This window comes from Phascolarctos cinereus, unplaced genomic scaffold (genome assembly GCF_003287225.1).
Source record: "Phascolarctos cinereus isolate Bilbo 61053 unplaced genomic scaffold, phaCin_HiC Scaffold_2;HRSCAF=192, whole genome shotgun sequence".
In the NCBI taxonomy this organism is placed as follows: domain Eukaryota; kingdom Metazoa; phylum Chordata; class Mammalia; order Diprotodontia; family Phascolarctidae; genus Phascolarctos; species Phascolarctos cinereus.
Window position 1 is genome coordinate 187151349 of NW_027555625.1, and position 14315 is coordinate 187165663.

The 14315-nt window shown below is 36.3% G+C and overlaps 1 pseudogene; it reads right to left on the reverse strand.

Annotated features, from left to right (window-relative positions):
* Positions 1-3482: 3482 nt before the first annotated feature.
* On the reverse strand, positions 3483-7394 carry LOC110193815 (uncharacterized; annotated as a pseudogene).
* Positions 7395-14315: the final 6921 nt, after the last annotated feature.

The window sequence follows — 14315 nt, forward strand, 5'->3', positions numbered from 1 at the left end:
CGAACTTGGTTAAGAACCACTAATTGGTTCCAGATGTAGATGGGGGTATTTATTCCTAATCAGACCAAGATGTAGTGGAAAAGTTCTTGGGGTACCTTGTCGATAATATAATTGGTGAAGTTTGGGTAGAGGGTATTTCTTTATTGGGACTAAAGACTGATGGGAGGATCCAATGTTGACTAAGGCAGTAAAAGGATAACTTAAAGCCCCTCCAGAAGGTCAAGAGTTCATCCAATCAAAAATCTGCAAGTCTTTTCTTAATAGAATTAACAGTGAAGAAGTACAACTGTCTGGTTTGGTCTTCTATGGGCATTAGAACCACTTAGCTTAAGTAACCCCATATTGGAGTACTATGTTATAATTCTATTATGAAACAATAACTATGACATTGAACAATAAGTATAACATAAAAAATACAAATATAAAATATCACACTAACAATATGCAGAACTGAGCACAATAGTTCAAATGTGATCTCTATAAGAGTAAAGAGGACAATCACCTCCTTACTCTTGGAAAGGGAGTCTATGTATGCATCTGAAAATCATATCAGCTTTTTTGGCAGTCATATCACATTGTTGATTCATAATGAACTTTCAGTCTACTAAAATGTCCAGATCTTTCTCAGATTAAAATTTTGGACTTCTGCAATCTGCCTCTAACTTACTTTTGTAGCTATATTTTACATTCTTTTTTTATGCGTTCTCCAGTCCAGAAAAACTGGAAAACCAGTCATTCCTGAAATTCAACATTTCATTTTTAGTCTTTCTGTCTCTGTATTAGCCTCCCCTTTCTGCTCCCAATTCCCTCACTTTTCACCTCCACATCTCTCAATTCTTATTATCCTTTAAGACTCAACTCAAGTTTTATTTCCTTATTTTACCTTCACCTTTTTCCACCTTCCTTCTTATGTTACCTCATGTACATTATAGGTGGATGTTTTATATTTCTTCTAACGTAACGGAAATGTCTTGAAGACAAAAACTGGTGTGGGTCTTTCTAACTCTAAAACCTAGCACAATGCCCTGTATATAGTAGTATCTTACTAAATATTTATTGATTTGAATTCAAGTGACTTCTATGTTTTTTTTCCTCTGTCTCCTAGGAAAGTCTATATTTTGTGGACCCCATTCTTTTTGTTTAATTTCTTGTTCCTATCATGTTTCTGTGACTGAAAAGAAGCCTCACTTGAGTACTTGGAATACTACTAGAACCTCAAAGGTGCTTATTTTTGTCTTAGGAAAGAAAATTAAATAATGAAACATTAAGGATCATTTCCTCAGTGCTATTTCTAATATCACATCTCTATAAAAATCTAGTCCACATATGTAAGGTGGGTTGTCAGGTAGGCCAAAGGGGGTGAGAATAAAACTAAAATCAGGAGTTGTACTTCTAACTTACTGTTTCCGGTGTTTTCATTAAAATTTTAAGTTCTCATTAACACAGCTACTAGCTACTAAAATGAATCATGAGTTATCATCTTCCCCCATATCTCTGAGGACAATTGAGGATGTTTGTGAAATCTGACTTGTGAATACCTTCCTTTAAATATCAATGTACTACATAATTTTAAAGTAAAAGGAAAAATATGAGTAACAAATATTTCCCAAATCATGGGAGCCCAAAGATATTATGAAATTATGATCCAGATGTGTCCCTTCCATGACCTGTAACATATTGGAGAATTAGCCCTTTATAACTGAATTACTCAGCTGAATGTGGAGCAAAATTCAGAGGAAAAAAAGAAAATTAAAAACTCTTGCCTGGAGGCAACATTGTACACAACATGTGGTTGTATGAGTTAGTTGCCATTAGAGTGGCTTTTCATTGTTAAGGGGGACTGTTTGATCTTTAGAAGACAAGAAAGAGAAAGTGCTTCCTATCTCTTAAATTATTGAGGAAAAAGTCTGTCTGAGATGAAATGGAATGAGGTCACCTAGAACATCTCCAAACATTACTCCCAGTAGAATGAATGTTTATTACTTACAAAGGCAACATGATGCAGTTTGTATAATAATAGATAAAGTCAGGAAGAACTGGGTTCAAACCCTTTCTTAGACACTTGCTATCTGAATGACTGTGGGCAAGGCAGTTAACTTCTGTGCATTTCACTTTCCACGGATATAAAATGATTGGGTTGTACTTGATGATTTCTAAGTTTCCTTTCAGCTTAAATCTATTATCACATGATCCTTTAAGGTAGTGAATGTTTTGAGGTTTTTTTTGTGTTCCCAGAATTTACCAGTGCCTATTGTTAGTAGGTTCTGAATAAAGCAACCTTAAATTGAATTGCTAAACTTCCATTTTCACAATGTTATTATCAACGTAGTGTAAAACTTATAGTGATTATTCCAAAGTTCGAATGTCACAGTAAGGGCTAGTCAGTCCTAGTTTCCACTATTCTCTAACATGTTTTCCCATCTTTGTTCCTCAACTTCTCACCTAAACTGAGTGTTCTTTTCATACTGTCCCACAAATATTCAATGCTTGTTTTTATCCTCCTACTTTCACATGCTATTCACCTCTTTGGAACTGTTTAGTTATTCAGTTGTGTCCAACTCATCATGACCCCACAGGTCATTGCATTCCAGGCCCTTCTGTCCTCCACTATCTTCAAAAGTCTATCCAAGCTCATTGTTCATTGCTTCCATGACATTATTTATCCATCTTATACCCTGACATCCCTTTTTCCTTTTCCCTTCAATCTTTCTCAGCATTAGAGTCTTTTCCAGTGAGTCCTGTTTTCACATTACATGACCAAACTATTTCACCTTCAGTATTTGTCTTTCTAATGAATACTGAGATTTAATTTCTTTAAGTATTAACTTATTTGATCTCCTTGCTATCCAAGGGACTCTTGAAAGTCTTGTCCAAGACCACAGTTTGAAAGTGTCAATTTTGCAGTGCTCAGCTTTCCTTATAGTCCACCTTTCACAGACATACATAATTACTAAAAAATCATATCTTGGACCTTTGTTGGCATAGTGACATCTCTGCTTAGATGCTTAGTAGGCTGTACAGATTTGCCATTGCTTTCCTTCCAAGGAGGAAGCATCTTTTAATTTCATGGCTGCAGTCACAATCTGTAGTGATCTTTAAACCCAAGAATATAAAATCTGACACTGCTCCCATTACTTCTCCCTCTATGTGCCAGGAAGTGATAAAACCAGATGCCACGATTTTAGTGATTTTGTTTTAATGTTAAGCTTAAAACCAGCTTCTATACTCTCCTATTTCACCTTGATCACTAGGCTTTTTAATTCTTCACTTTCTGCCCGTAGAATAGTATCATCTATGTATCTGAGATTTTTGATATTTCTCCTGGCAACATTAATTCTGGCTTTTGATTCATCCAGCCTGGAATTTCACGTGATTTACCTTGCACATAAGTTCAATAAATAAGGCAATGCTATGTAGCCCTGTTGTGCTCCTTCCCCAATCTTAAGCCAATCAGATGTTCTATGTTCAGTTTTAAGTGTTTCTTATTGACCTACATACAGGTTCCTCAGGAGACAAGTAAGATGATCTTTTACTCCTATCCCTGTGAGGACTTGCCACAATTTCTTATGATCCATATAGTCAAAGGCTTTAGTGTAGTCAATGAAGCAGAAGTAGATTTTTTCCCCCCAGGAACTCCCTTGCTTTCTTCACAATCCAAAGAGCGTTGGCAATTTGGTCTCTAGTTCCTCTGCCTTTTTGAAAACCAGTCTGCAAAACCAAGACTGTGGAGAAAAGGGCAGGGATTCACCTGAGTTCTCCCCAATTTCCTTCTAAACAACTTTAAAATAGTGCCTCAAAATGAATTATGGAATGGTAGAACCCACAAAAGGGAGGAGGTTGAAATAATTTTCTAGCCCAAGATAACTTAGATGGTGGACAGGAAAGATTTATAGTACCAGAGTGAGACTGGAGCATAGTCCAGTGCAGGCTACCCTGGCAAGCAAGCAGTGAGACTCTATGACCTGGTGCAAACCAACATCAAGGCCTGAGCCCCAGCAAAAGCCAGCAGTGAGATCCTATACCCCATCTCAAGGCAGGAAGGCCCAGGGACCCTAGTAATGGGCTAGTCTTGACAAAAGCCAGTAGCAGGCCTTTGGGGTGACCGAATGTACATGAGCAGCTTCTGGAGCTCTCAGTCTACAGATGATAAGGGGTAGGACAACTGGTCAGAACGAGATTACAGGGTTCCCTTTTCTGGCATTGGGTGCAGGACTCTGTTTCATTGCTTATATGCTGATCTAAGTCATAGTCCTGAATTCTGGTCCCAGGGCAATGAGGAGCACTAACACATCAGATCTTGTGGCAGCAGAGGAACAGGGTCCCTTGTCAGAGTTCCAGAGTAGAAAAGAGTGCTGTGGTTGCTTACATACTAGAGCACAGGCCAGCAGAATAGTATACACACTTCTCCTTAGATCATACCACATTGGAAGAACTGAAAACTTACTTACCCCCAGAACTAGTTCTAAAAATAGCTGCACAGAAAAAAAAAATCTGAAACTTCGGATAGTGCCCCTTCTCACCCTAGGACCTAAGCCCAACTTTAACATAAAGTTAAAAGTCAAGAAATAGGCTAGGGAAATGAGCAAATGACAACAGAAACAATTGTGACCATAAAAAGTTACTTTGGTGACAGGGAAGATCAAAACACAAACTCAGAAGAAGCCAGAAAAGTAAAAACTGCTCTAACCAGATCCTCAAAGAAAAATATGAATTGGTCTCAGGCCCAAAAAGAATTCTTGGAAGAGCTCAAAAAGAGTTTTCAAAATCAAATAATAAAGAGGAAAATATGAAAATAAATGAGAGTGATGCATGAAAGTCATGGGAAAAAAGTCAACAGCTTGGTTAAAGAGGCACAAAAAGTACTGAAAAAAATAACATTTAAAAAATTGGCCAGATGGTAAAAGATCTACAAAAATCAGTAGAAAAAAAAATAGCTATTTAAAAAACAGAATTTGTCAAATAAAAAAAAGATATACAAAAATTCACTGAAAATAGTAATTCCCTTAAAAGCAGAATTGTCCACATGGAGAAAGATGTGCAAAAATTCATTGAAGAAAGGAACTCCTTAAAAAGTAGAATTGGCCAAATGGAAAAAGATGTATAAAAGTTCACTGAAGAAAATAATTCCTTAAAAATTAGAATTGAGCAAGTGGCTAATATGACTGCATGAGATATTAAGAAAAAATAAAACAAAATCAAAAGAATGAAAAAAAATAGAAGAAAATGTGAAATATCTCATTGGAAAAACAACTTACTTGAAAAAAACTGGGAGAGATAATTTAAGAGTTATTGGACTACCTGAAAGCAATGATCAAAGAAATAGTTTAGACACTACATTGCAAGAATTTCTCAAGGAAAACTGCCCTGAAAGCCTAGAAACAGAGGGTAACATGGAAAATGAAAGAATCTACTAATCATCTCCTGAAAGAGCTCCCAAAATGAAAACTCCCAGGAATAGTATAGCTGAATTCCAGTGTTCCTAGGTCAAGGAGAAAATATTTTAGGAAACATTTCAGTTCAAAAAACAATTCAAATATGATGGAGCCACAGTCAGAATAACACAAGATTTAGTAGCTTCTACATTAAAGATCAGAGGGCTTGTAGTATGAGATTCTGGAGGGCAAAGGAGCTAGGATTACAACCAAGAATCACTTACCAGCAAAGCTGAGTATAAGCCCTCAGGGGGAAAATAGATATTTAATGAAACTGAGGACTTTTAAGCATTCCTTTTGAAAAGACCAGAACTAAATAGAAAATTTGGTTTTCAAATACAGGACTCAAGAGAAACATAAAAAGTAAAACAGGAAAGATAAGGGATTCAATAAGGGATTCAATGAGGTTAAACTATTTACATTCCTACATGGGGAGATGATACTTTTAACTTCTCAAAATGAATTATGGAATGGCAGAACCCACAAAAGAGGGGGTTTGAAATAATTTTCTAGCCCAAGATAACGTAGATGGTGGGCTGGAAAGGTCTGTAGCACCAGGGTGCGAGTGGAGCACAGTCAGATTAGCTAACATAAAATAAAAAATAAATGACAAATGTTGGAGAGGATGTGGGAAGATTGAGAGACAAATGTACTGTTGGTGAAATTGTGAACTGATTCAACCATTCTGGAGAACAATTTGGAACTATGTCTAAAGGCCACAAAACCATGTATACCCAGCAATTGACCCAGAATTACCACCATTTGTGTATCCAAAAGAGATAAAAAACAGAAAGGAAAATATTTACCTATATGTAGGTAAATACATATAGATAAATATAAACACAAGTAAATAAAAATATTTACAGCAGCTTAGTTGTGGTTACATAGGATTGGAAATTAAAGGGATTTCCATCAATTATGGAATGGCTTGTTAGTTGTGGTATATCATTATGATGGAATACTGTTGTGCTGTAAGAAATGATGAGCACGATGCTCTCAAAAAAACCTGGAAATACTTACACAAACTGATACAGAGAGAAATGAGCAAAACCAGAACATGGTACACAGTAACAACAATATTGCATGATGATCAGCTACTTAGCTATTCACAGCACTACAATGATTCCAGCAGTTCTGAAGGACTTATGATGAAAAATGTTATCCACTTTCCAGAGAAAGAACTGATGGAATCTCAATGTAGATCAAAGTATATTTTTTCAAAAGTTCTTTTTCTTTGGCATGTTTTCTTTCACAGCATGACTAAAATGGAAATATGTTTTGCATGGCTACACATGTATAACCTAAAACAAATTGCTTGCCATTTCAGGGAGGGGTGGAGGGAGGGAAAGAATTTGGAACTCAATATAAAAATGTTAAAACTTGTTTTTATACATAATTGGGAAAAATAAAATATTAAATTAAAATAAAAAAGAAAACCAACCTGCAGTCCTGGAAATTCTTGGTTCACCTATTGTGAAGTTTAGCTTGCAAAATATTAAGCGTAAACTTACTGGTGTGTGAGATGAGCACAATTCTTCATTTCTTGGCATTGCTTTTTTTAGGATTAGGATGTAAACTGGCGTTTTCTCGTCCAGTGGCCACTATTGAGTTTTCCAAATCTGCTGGCATATTGAGCGCAACACTTTAGGAGCATCATCTTTTAGGATTTTAAACAGTCCAGCTGGAATTACACCACTTCCACTGGTTATTGTTGGCTTATTGTTAGCTATGTGTCCTAAGGCCCAGTTCACTTCAATCTTCAGGATGTCTGGCTCTACATCAATAACCACACTATCATGGTTATTGGTAATGTTAAGATCTTTCTCATATAGTTCTTCTATATAGTCTTGGTACTTCTTAATCTTCTCTACTTCTGTTATGTCCTTAATATTTTTTGCCCATTTTTGCATTAAACATTCCTTTGGTATCTCCAATTTTCCTGAAGATCTCTTGTACTTTCATACCATTGCTCTATTTCTTTTCACTGCTCATTTAAGAAAACCTTTTTATCTCTCTTTGCTATTCTCTGAAATTCTACATTCATTTGGGTATATCTTTCCCCTTTTACTTTCACTTTCATTCTTTCTTCAGCTATTTGTAAAGACTAATTAGATGGTCATTTTGCTTTTTTTCTCTCTTTTTCTTTGCGATGTTTTTTGTTGCTTCCTTCTGTACAATATTGCAAACCTGTGTCCGTAGCTCTTCAAGCACTCTATCTACAAGATCTAATACCTTAAATCTTTTCATCACCTCCATTATATATTCATAAAGTATGTTATTTAAGTCCTACCTATATCGCCTGATGGCTTTCCCTAATTTCCTCAACCAAAGTCTAAATTTAGCAAAAAGAAGCTCATGATATGAGCCACAGTCAAATCTGGGTCTTATTTTAACTGACCAAATACAGCTTTTCCACCTTTGGCTCTAAAGTATGCAATCAATTAGATTTCGATATTGACCATGTGGTGATGACCATGTGTAGAATCCCCTATTGGGTTGTTGATAAAGAGTATTTGCTATGACTAGAGAGTTATTTTGATAAAACTCTATCAGTCTCTGCCCTGTTTCATTTTGCATTTCAAGGCCAAACATGCCTGTTATTTCCATTTATCTTTTGATTGCCTACTTTAATACTCCAATCCCTTACGATGAATGTGACATCTTTTTTTTCATGTTATTTCTAGAACAAGTTGCCGGTAGGTCTTCACAGAACTGAGCAACTTTGGCCTCTTTGGCATCATTGGTTGGAGCATAGACTTGTTTTACTGTGCTGTTGAATGGTATACCTTGAATTTGAACAAATATCATTCTGTCATTTTTAAGATTGTAACCCAGTAATGCTTTTTTCACCCTTTTACTGATCATGAGGGCTACTCTATTTCTTTCAATGGCTTCTTGCTTACAATAGTATATGTAATGATTTCTTGAATTCAATTCATCAATTCCCATCCATTTATAATTACTGAAACCCAAGATGTTGATGTTTAATCTTTGCATCTCCTGGATGACCACATCCAGTTTACCTTGGTTTATAGATTTACCTTCAAGCTACCTATGCAATATTGATTTTATAGCATCAGATTTTCATCAGCAGACATATCCACAGCTGAGCTTCCTTTCAGTTTTACCCCAGCCACTTCATTCTTTCTGGAGCTATTTGTAGTTGTCCTACACTCTTCGCCAGTAACATATTGGACACCTTTCAACATGAGGGACTTACCTCCTGCTGTCACATCTTTAAACATTTTAATATCATCCATGGGATTTACTTGGCAAAGATACTAGAATGCTTTACCATTTCTTTCTTCAGTGGATCACCTTTTGTATTCTTTAGAGTGCCCTTAGTCTATACAGAACCTTTTCATCCTTCAAGAATCAGCTTGGATTGCACTTGCTCAAAGCAACCTTTCCTGATAGCCTCAAACATCATTGTACTTGCTCAAAGCAACCTTTCTTGATAACCTCAAACACTGATCATCATCATCACCACCATCTTCTTCTTCTTCTTCTTCTTCTTCTTCTTCTTCTTCTTCTTCTTCTTCTTCTTCTTCTTCTTCTTCATGTCTACCAATAATAATTATAGCCAATCTTGTTTCAATAGTACTTTTTGGTATACAAAGTACTTTCCTGAAAACAAAACTGTGACATAGGTAGTTCAAGTATTATTATTATCACTTTACAGATGAAGACACTGAGACTCAGAGAGATTAAGGGTTTTGTCCTAAGACACACAGATAGTGGATATCAGAGCCAGGATCTGAACTGAGCTTGTCTGACTTGCAAGTCTAATGCTATTAAATTGCCTTTTACAATCACTATACTCAGCACCATGCAATTGAATACCTACTTGCATTTTGTCTTATTTCTTATATATTACTCTCATATTCTCAATTAGATTACAAACTCACTTGAGGACAGAGTGCATTTTATTTCTTCTACATCTTCCACAATACCTAGGAGAATATTGAACACAAAATATTTTTCTGTAATCATCATTGGCATCACCTGTACATTTATTGATACTATAAAGTAAGCATATACTACTATAAAAGTATATAATATTAATATATAGTATATTTGGTATATAAATATATTGCCATGTTCATTTATATTCAACTATATACTATGCATTGAGTTGGGCACCAAGAAAATGGATATAACATATGGAACATTTTCTTTTTTAAATTGTTTAGTCTTGAAGAATAAAAATGATACCTTGAATTTGTGAGTGCTTTCACATAGATGACCTCACATAGGCCTTATAACAAGCTGTTGTGGTAAGCTGTGTAGATGCTATTATCCCCATTTCATAGACAAAGAAGCTGAATCTTATGGAAATGAAGAAACTTACTTGAGTATGTATATTTAACAAATTACAGAATGGGTATTTACCTTACCCAGATCTAATTCATTACAGTCAAATAAACAATTAATTTGTAGTCAGAGGAACCTGGTTTTGAAGCCTGGCTTTTCCATTTATTATGTGATTTTGAGCACCTTAGTTCATTTCTCAATGCATTAGCTTTCTCATCAATAAATGTCAAGGGCACGTATATAGTAGAGAGGAGCTAGATTAGATCACCTCCAAAGTCTTTTTTGGAACCAAATCTATGATCTTATAACTTCAATGTTGATTTCTATTCCACTCTATAATACCTTCTTATGCATATTTGCATTTGACTCTGGGAAGGATTACAGAAGAAATTGTATACATAGTTATAATGATTTCAATTTCAGGCAGCCAAACTATATTGAGCTGAATCCAAAGAGAATAATTGGCTCACCTTTTATAAGAAATTCCTCTTTTGGAGTTTCTATCACAATTCTATCACAATGGCCTCTTCACCCAGAGTGTGATATCATTAGCTTCCTTTTAAAGGCATTCTATGATATTGGTTAGCAGTTCTACTTCTACACCTAGTGTTCTGGAACAGGTCTTTTTTGAGAATGAGTGAGGTACAGTGCATAGAGCTCCAGTCTTTGAGTCAGGAGGACCTGAGTTCAAATCTGACCTCAGACACTTGACCCTTAACTAGCTGTGTGACCCTGGGCAAGTTATTTAACCCTGCCTTACCAAAAAGAAAAAAAAAGAGAATGAGTGAGGTGCCCATCTCTAGCTTTGCAAAGATGATCAGTCTTCTGTGGCTGTTCATTAGATGCCTTGTACTGTGTTGCATGGGTTCTACTTGGACTCTGTCATGCCTTAATGTCATTTTATTAAATAAATAAACAAATCTGTAGAAGACAGACAGGTCATTCTTCCCATTGTCTCTTATAAGCTTATAACACCACTGAAAAACTGCCTTGTCCATTAACTCTTGGGGACAAAAAACTGTTGTTTTATCTCTCTAAAGAGTCCAAGATAAAAATGATGGGACACTTTGAAGACAAGAGAAAATGTATCTTTCTTCATTCTTTTCAGATTTGGGGGATTAATGTTATGGCATATTGCTCATATTTTCAAACTTGGTTGTTCTTTTGTTTAATTGTATGCAACTTTTTTTTCTTTTTTCTTTTCCCATTCTTTGCCATGAAGGATAGTTACTTGTGTTTGGAACTAGAGGAAAAAAGGATACATTCAGAAATGAAGGTGTGATTAAAAATAAAAAACATCTATAAAGAGGAAAAGAAGGGACAAAGTCTGCTTTCACTCCCCCTATTCATAAAACAGAAAATTCTTGGTATAAACTCTTGTCCTGAGTGTTTTTTAAGGGGTTGATTTTGATTTTTGGGTATGCTTTTCTATGAATTGATTTAGCATGTAAGCAGAATGAAGTCTATATAGCTAAAAGCATTTTTATTCAGCTCAGATACTTATAAAAAGCAGTGACTCAAAGCAGTCACTCAGAGAAAGTTCTGCCTTAGGTCTCAGTCTAGACACCATCTGATTTTAATAAGTGGATGTTGGAGATTGAAGTGATTACTAATTTACCTTTGTTTTTTTTTTTCTGCTCTCATATCTCTCAGTCAATAAGGCTTAAGGCTGATCAGTTAGTCACACACTCTAGAATTTAGAATAAGTTCTTGCTATGCAAGCAAGAATGAATCTAATATTATCCCCAGATATGGGGTCAATATTTCAGATGGAGATTAAGATATGACAGTATCACTCAACTTGCATTATAAAATTATTCATTCAGCTTTCTAATTTAAGCTCCGGTCCCAGCCAGACCTTGTTAGTGCCAAAGTATTAGGAGACTTCAAACTGAAAGGTAGTTTTAACTCTTCTAGGTCACTACTGAATTCCTTTGTAAAGGTATATGCTGGTGTTATAGATATCACATTATTGACAGGTTTTTATGACACACTTACCATTTCATAGGTGATATAGTGATGAGAGACTGGGGAATATAAGAAGTTATCCCAAACCTTCTTGTAGGTGTAATAAGAGATATTGGCAGGATTTGAACTTGAAGTCATAGGACTTAAGTTTAGACCCTACCTCTTCCACTAACTTCATTTGTGACATTGGTAGCCTTTCTTGACCTCTGTGGGACTCAGTTTACTCACCTGTCAAAAGAGGGAGGTGGACTAAATTACCTCAAAAGGTCCTTGCCATTCCATATCTATAGTCCTAATTTTTCTTATATAATGGTGAGGAGAACTGTAAGAAATGTTGAGTTTACATTCAGCCCACAACAGAATAAATTGTGTGTTAATGGAGATTTGACCCAACCAAATTTGTCCCTGTTCCAGTAGAGCTCCTAAAAGGCAGTTTGACCATTTTGTTGGGAGACATGGTATGATGGACAAACTTTGGGCTATTTGTCAGACCACCTGAGTGGGAGTATGATCTCTACCACTTCCTAGCTGTATCTTATATAATTTGGTTATGCTATGTATTTTAGTTATCTAATATGTCAAATGGGAATAAAAAATAGTGGTTTTGCCTACTTGAAAGGAGGATCAATTCCTTATGAACTCAAAAGTTGATAATTGTTTCTTGTGGCCTAGCACCCAACAAGGGCTCACATGTATAAGATGTGGTCCTAATCTTTAACCCCACAAAGGTATTTTATTTTGTTTGGCCTGTTTCCTTTATATGAAGTTACTCCATGAAATGTACTCAGGGTATAGATTGTGTCTAGCTTTTTCCCAAATTAGTCAGTTAGCCAGTAAAAAGAACAAGTATTAAGAGCCTACTATGTGTCAAACAGTGTGCTAAGTAATGAGGATACATAGAAATGTAAAAGATGATCCTTGCTCTCAAAGAGCTAACAGCCTAATGGGGCAGACAACATGCAAAAAAAAAATTATATTCTATCAAATTATATAGAATAAATATGAAACAATAAATCGAGAGAAGGCACTAGAATGAAGTGTCATTGTGAAAGGCTTCCTATAGAAAGTTGAATTTTAGCTGGGACTTGCAGGAAGCCAGAGAAGTCAAGTGGCAGAGATGAGGAGGAAGAACATTTCAGGAATGAGATATAGTGAGTGAATATGGTCAAAATGCAGGAAATGCAATATCTTGTTTGAGAAACAACAAAGAAGCTGATGGTATGCTATTGCAAATTATGAGTGGTGGATGGATGACAGTGTAAGAACACTTGAAAAGTGGGAAGAGGCTAAGATATAGAAGGTTTTAAAAACCAGAAGATTTTGTATTTTACCCTGGAAGCAATGGTGAGCCACTGGAGTTAATAGACTAGGAGAGTGATATGGTCAGACTTGTACTTAACAAAGCTCATTCTGACAGCACAGCGCAAAGTGACTGGAAAGGGTAGAGACTTGTTGCAGGCAACTGCAATAGGCCATTCATGAGGTGAGGTGATTGGGGGGTGCACCAGGGTGATAGCAATATGAGAGGAGGGAAAGGAGTGTGTATGAGAAATGAGCAACAAACTTTGGCAACATGTTGAATATGGTGATGGGGTGGAGACAGTGAGGAGTTGAGGATGAAATCTAAGTTCGAGCCAGGCACACTGAAAGGATAGTGGTGCCTTAAACAAGAGAGGGGAAGGTTCTGGAGGGAAGATAGTGAGTTCAGTTTTGGACATGTTAAGTTTAAGATCTCTATAATGCTTATAAGATATCCAGTTTGAGATGTTCAGAAAGCAATTGAAGATGTGAGACAGGAGACCAGCACAGAGGTTAGATAAGACTAGATAGTCCTAGATAAGAAGATATGGAGGCAGCTAGGTGGTACAGTGGTTAGAATTCCAGATCTGGAGTCAGAAAGACTCATCTTCCTGAGTTTAAATTTGGCCCCCAAAAGCTGTGTAACCCTGGGCAAGTCACTTAACCTTCTTTGCCTCAGTTTCCTCATCTGTAAAATGTGCTGGAGAAGGAAATGGCAAACCACTCCAGTATCTTTGCCAAGAAAACCCCAAATGAAGTCATGAAGAGTCAGACATGAATGAAAAATGACTGAATAAGAGCAAAGAAAATATGAGCAATATCAATGTGGAGATGATATTTGAACCCATGGGCACTTTTGAGTTTACCAAATGAAGTAGTATAGAGGAAGAAAAGAAGAGGAACCGGAACAGAGTTCTGTGGGACAATCATGTTTCGGGGGTCTGACATGGATGAAGATTCAACAAAGGAGACTAAGAAGGAGCAGTCAGATAGGTAAGAGGAGAATATGAGAATAGCATCATGAAAAACTAGAGTATAAAACAGAAGGTGATTAACAGTGTGAAAGGCTGCAGAGTCCAAGAAGGATGAAGACTGTTAATTAAGAAATCATTGGTGGGGAAGGTAGGTGGCACAGTGGATAGAGCACTGGCCCTGAAGTCAAGAGGATCTGAGTTCAAATCCTGTCTCAGACCAGACACTTGACACTTACTAGCTGTGTGACCCTGGGCAAGTCACTTAACTCCAATTGCCTCACCTCAAAAAAAAATAATAAGAAATCATTGGTGACTGCATCAAGCAATT